Source organism: Arachis hypogaea, chromosome 12 (genome assembly GCF_003086295.3).
Source record: "Arachis hypogaea cultivar Tifrunner chromosome 12, arahy.Tifrunner.gnm2.J5K5, whole genome shotgun sequence".
Lineage (NCBI taxonomy): Eukaryota > Viridiplantae > Streptophyta > Magnoliopsida > Fabales > Fabaceae > Arachis > Arachis hypogaea.
The window spans coordinates 7460462-7466747 of NC_092047.1; the positions used below are offsets into that span (position 1 = coordinate 7460462).

At 34.4% G+C, this 6286-nt stretch overlaps 1 long non-coding RNA gene across 2 annotated transcripts; it reads left to right on the top strand.

The window, feature by feature from the left end:
- Positions 1–347: 347 nt before the first annotated feature.
- On the top strand, positions 348–6015 carry LOC112726644 (uncharacterized). Of its 2 annotated transcripts, XR_011868235.1 has the most exons (4): positions 348–738; positions 944–1132; positions 1958–4881; positions 5698–6015. It is a non-coding gene; the product is annotated as an uncharacterized lncRNA (long non-coding RNA). The 2 variants fall into 2 exon arrangements; XR_011868234.1 differs by having other exon boundaries at positions 944–4881.
- Positions 6016–6286: the final 271 nt, after the last annotated feature.

A 6286-nucleotide genomic window follows, 5' to 3' on the forward strand; every position in this document is an offset into this window, starting at 1 on the left:
TTGTTATTTCTGATTTTCTGTTCATGATTTATCGCATAACATTAGTTTGAAAGTGATAACGTATGAACTTAAAATGCTGAAACCTGTAACTTTAACATGTTAATTAGTTTGTGCCGAGTTCAATTTTGTTTCTGGTATTATGGCTGTTCAAAACCGATCCAATCCGAACAAAACCGATCAACCGAACCAAAAAAACTGATAACTGAATAAACTGAAAACGAAAAAAACCGAAAAAATAATTTTTTGCAGTTTTTTGCGGTTCGGTTCGGTTTTCGGTTTTATTAGAGAAAACTCTAACCGAACCGAACCGGTGTTATTAAAAAACCCTAATATAAAAGTAGCCTTCCACCACAATTGCTCCAAATCTAGCCGCAGCCACCCCTCCACTACCAGGAACCCTAACTCCTCGAGCTCTCTCTCAGTCTCTCTAGCGCTGTGTCTCAGCGCCGGACCTCCTCCTTCTTCTCCGCCATCGACGTCGCCGGACAGCACCATCGTGGTGGTGCGGTCCTTTCCTCTCTGTCCCTCATCCTCGACGGCTCCACACACCACCTCTCCAGCAGCCGTCTCCTCCACGAACCAACAGCCGTCGTCGTCCTCAACGAACCGCAGCAGCACGCACCAGACGTAGTCGAAGCCGCTGCCGTTCGTCGCCCGTCTCTCGTCCGTCGTTGAAGCCGTGTTGCTGTCCAGTCTCTTCTTCTCCGTCATTGAAGCAGTGTTATCCTTCCATCTCAGGTTGTTTTTTTTGTTCTGATTCTATTTATTTTTTAATTCTGGCTTAGTCTTCTTATGGATTCAGATTTTGTTTTTTAGGTTCTGTTCTGATTCTATTTATTTTTTTTAATTCTGGCTTAGTCTTCAGGTTGTTTTTTTTGTTCTATTTCTTAGGTTTGGTTCTGAGGTTTGGTTCTGAATTTTTGTTTATTCAATGTTAATGCAGGAAAGGGGAAGGTGAAAGAGGAAGAATTTGTGGAATTAGTGCACCACATGAAAATTGTGGAAATAGTTTGGTTGTATTTCTCATTCAGTTTGGTTCTATATCTTGATTAATTTGGAATTGGGGCACTATTTTTGCAAAATTTTTGGAATTAGTTTGGTTGTGTATCTTGATTTTCTTGATTCAGTTCAGGTTGATTATTGTTCCATCTGTTTCTTCTGCTGTTTTTACAACATTTGTTAGTGATTTTAATTTGTTGTGCTTCTGCTAATTTGTTAGTAATTTGAGTCCGATTGATGATTGTTCTATCTGCTAATTTAGTTTGTTGTGTTTCTGCTCATTTGTTAGTGATCTCTGAGTTAGGTTGACTATTGTTATTTGTTAGTGACTGTGAAATGGTATAATGGTTTTTATTTGAATTAATTAAATAAACCGAACAAACCAAACCGATTTTAATTGGTTTGGTTTGGTTCGAATGATTTCGGAAAGAAAATCGAACCAAACCGAACCGCAATTTTAATAAACGATCGGATCGGATGACTTTTTCCCATATAACCGAACCAAACCGCACCGCGAACACCCCTATAATATTTATGGCTGGTGCTTTAATTTTTTCTGTTCATACAAGAAAACTGTGCAGCCTTTGATTTAATTGAGAATTCTCTAGTTATTGGCAGAATGTTTTAACTTAAAAAAGAATACTCTAATGCTAACTGATTATAGCGGCTACTGTATTATTCTAAGTGAAGAAAGGTGAATAAAGATTATGGAGTTCTTAGATTTAAGGTGAGGCTCCATTTTGTATTGACCGTCACCAAAATCTACTGACAGGACAGAAGCTTGTATGCAATTAACATTGACAAGTCTTCTTGTTTTCTTCTTGTAGTTGCACTTTTTTATCCCAACATAACCAATTAAATAATGCAATAGGCTAATAATTGTTTGCTGATGTTATTGATTTTTGCTGGTTTAGTAATTGTTCATGATCATATATATTTTTTTTGTTGTATGTTACAGATGGAACAATCACAAAGTAATCCACAAGCACAAGACATTGTTGTTCAAGAATCCCAAACTGGTACTTCTAGAGGTAAATCTGATCGGCTTGGTAATATTTTACCACGAAGTATGACAAAAATAACAAGGCTCAATATTCATGTATTTTCTGCTTGAATAATTTATGACGTGAAATTATGCACATCAATAATTAGTCACGAATGAAAACCCCAAATAAATTTTTCTCCCTTCAATATCTCTGGCCCTCTCAATACTCTCTTTGGTTCAAAATTTTCTCTTCTCACATTGACCCGTGTATTCATTAAGCAACTTATAGTTCTATTGACATGATAAGTGAAATTCACTAATTTTAAATTTTCTTCAGATGTAAACACAATATAAGAATTTTATAAATAAATTATAATAAAATCTTAATATTTCATTGATACTAAAAAATTTATTTTTCTAAATACTTTTTAATTCATATAAAATATTTTTTATATTTCTAAATCATTAATTATTAATAGATACTATTTTTAATTCAGTTTAAGAATACTACTTACCTTTTTTTTTCCTACAAATGTATACTTTTTGGATTAAAAATTTATAGTGAAATTAATACATTATCTAACTCTGTATGGATTAATTATAATAACTTTAACTTTAAATCTTTTGCTTGGCTTCATTCCATACAAACACGTCCCAGCTAATTTCACTTGCTTTTTCTTATCCTTCCTTTACTTCACTCCATAGTCCATACAAACACATATCGTTTAACATCACTTCTTCTTCTTCTTCCTTTCTTTCACCTCATACAAACACTTCTTCTTCCTTTCTTTCTTCATTTAATATGGAAATCGGTAATGCATCCCCTGTCATTGTGCTTCCATTTGCTCTCCCTCGGTTGAAAATTTATCAGGGAAAAGTGTTACACTATCAGCGTCAATTCAAAGCCTGTGGTGAGTTCGTCTCCTTATTGGTGATATTTTTCTACACTTACTCTTCAAGAAGAGGAGAAGAACAAGAACAAAGACAAAGAAGAAACGGTGATATTTTACCGCTGGATTTGCGGTGATGAATTTTGTTTTATCACTTCAGAAGAGCTACCAATTTGTTGAAGAACTTATGAAGTTCTTTTTGCTAGAACTTGTGGTGGATCACTGTGGCAGGATGGTGGTTTGGTTTCTTTTGGGAACAATGTTCAGTTTGTTATCACTCTTTGCTCCTGTAAAGAAGAACATCACCAAAGAGGGTTCAAGTTTTTTGATGTTCCAATCTATATAGTTGGAAACTAGAACTTGTCTTGTATTCAGAATTTTAACTTCGCCATTGAGGTATGCTCGGAGGAGTGGTTCCAAGTTGTCTACATCATTACAAACAGTATGAAGGCGGTTCATTGCTCGAACACTGATTGGATGAACCTCATATGAACAAGAGATTCCGATTTCGGAAGGTACCTCGTCTTTCCTAAAATAATAATCCCTGATTGTCTTTCCTAATTTTCTTTTCAACTCCACCATGTCGGCCTTTATGGAGACATCATCCGGAAACAGTGACCGCCACATAACAAGGAATTCATGTATTGTTTGAAAAATTAAAAAATTTGAGAGAAATTCATTAATGTAGACATCTTATCTTGAATAGTACATACCAATTCTTTATTAACAGCCGAGTATAATTCCATAAAACACTGCATGACAAAAGGAGAGGTGCCGAAGATTCCATGATAGAAGACCTGCTCATTGGGAATGAGTATGTTGAATACGATGCTGAAGTGTTTAATACACTTCTTGATCGTACTCATCGGGGAGCAGATCTGTCGGGTCTTAACTCCGATTTCCACAACTTCAAGAACTCTCTCCGATTTCTTGCATACACTTCAATCTGGCTCATGGATGTCATGTCATCCTTTAGCTTTCCGTCGTTAGCATGACATCCATGAGCCAGATTGAGGTGTACGCAAGAAATAGGAGAGAGTTCTTGAAGTTGTGCAAATCGGAGTTAAGACCCGACAGATCTGCTACCCCGATGAGTACGATCAAGAAGTATATTAAACACTTCAGCATCGTATTCAACATACTCATTCTCAATGAGCGGGTGTTCTATGGTGGAATCTTCGGCACCTCTCCTTTCATCAAACAGTGTTTTTATGGAATTCTGCTTGGCTCTCAATAAAGAATTGGTATATACTATTCAAGATGAAATATCTGCATTGATGAATTTTTCTGAAGTTTTTTTAATTTTTCAAATAATACATGAATTCCTTGTTATGTGGCGGTCACTGTTTTCGGATGATGTCTCCATGAAAGACGACATGATGGAACTGGAAAGAAAATTAGGAGAGGCAATCAGGGATTATTATTTTAGAGAGGATGAGGTGCCTTCCGAAATCAGAATCTCTTATTCATGTGAGGTTCATCCAATCACTGCTTCGATCAATGAACCGCCTCCATACTGTTTTTAATAATGTAGGTAACTTGAAACCACTCCTCCGAGCATACCCCAATGACAAAGTTGAAATTTTGAATAAAAGGCAACATACTAATTTCCAACTAGATTGGAACATCAAAAAACTTAAGCCTCTTTGGAATCGAGCTTCAAAAAGGCTTATGAGCTCAAGGGAGTGTCCACGATGGCCAGTATCATCTACATAGCAAAGAAAGCCGTAGAAGGATTTGAATTATCTAAGGAAGAAGATTGGGCCAAGGAACAAACATTGATACTTCAAAGGTGTTTTAACCAATATGGCCGGCAGGACCAAACTGAGCTGCTTGACTATTTCCGGCAACATAATGCGGAGGCCACGGGATCTTCAATGTTGAGCATGTTAGATTGTCTCAGTTTTGACGCTTCTCGTGTTCCAGTAGAGTTCTTGGTGAAAACATTGATCCCAAATTGTGAAGAATTCATCAAGAGTTTTCGAGCTTTGCTAGATGGCAATAAAGGTAAAATTGTTCAAATGCATTTTTAGTTACATGTTCTCCATACCCATATTTCAACTTCTATTAGTGTTATTGTTCATTTTACAGCCACACTTCAATTGAACTAAAATTCTAAGATGGTATTCTATTAAACCTTTTATTTTGTGTATAACAAGGCAATCATGTGCATTGTTTTTATGCACCAGTTATTGGATGAGTATGCTTATGAAAAATGAATGAGAACACCTATCCACGTGCATAATAGATGACAGAATATTTCATCTGTTAATTCTTAACAATTCAATCTAATATATGCTCTTGTAGAAACTAAAGGAATTTAGAATAAGAGGTATACAAATTTATAATGCTCTATTTAGATTTGTTTTTTTTGTAAATAACTATCTCACATGTAATCATGTTCCTATGAGATATTATTGCTTATGTTCATCCTCCATGATTTTAGAGAAAATATTTATTAGTTGCATGATCTTTAGTTAACTAGATAAGAAAATTAATGGATGTCAATGCTCCTAAACTCAGATGCTTAAGTCTTATAAGGACTACAAAATTCGAATAAAATATGTTTACATAGTAGTAATTTTATTTCTTAGGGGGCTCAACACTTAGCTTTGACTTATTGCTCTATAAGACAGTCTAATTGCTCTAAGAATGTTATCTTAATGGATGTATGATATTGAAATATATATCACTTCAGCTAGTTAACTATTTTCCTTATTCTGATTTTTTGCTATAGATCTATTTTTGTCATACTTTTATCTAATAGGATGCAGTGAAAGATTCATTTGAATAGCACATCTTGTTTTTGTTTGATTTTTCTAGGTCCTGAGCATCCCACCCCTTGAGGCACGCAAGATTATTGGAGAAGAGGGTTGGTCTAAAATACAAGGATTGAATAGGGAAATACATTGTCTTCTTTTAGTTTAAAAACTTGATGTACTGATATACTCCAAATGTCATTGTGTTAAGCTTTTGAACTCTAAAACTGTGTGTCTATTATACTTTGATTTTATAGTCAAATTATGCAGTGGTTTATGATAGATTTTAGATTTGATTTGCTTAGCTTATTCACAGAGAGATATATCCTGTGATGCCAATACTTCCATGTTCAATTATAATTTGTTTTTGTTTTTTATTTTATCAGGGCCTTCAATTGTTTTTTATTTTATAATATAATTATCTTATCTTTTTACCTTTTCTGTATTTTTTTAATTTTTTTGCCAATTCAGTTAGAATAATATTTTGTAAAATAGTGGAGCTGTTTAGTCCGTTTTTTTCTTGAGCGCTTTTTTACTCTGTTATTTATCAAAAATTTATTTCTAAATGTATTATTATATTAAGTTATCTTATATTATTACTAAAATTATTTATTTGAATGAGTGAGCAGAATAAATTAATCATAAATTTTGAA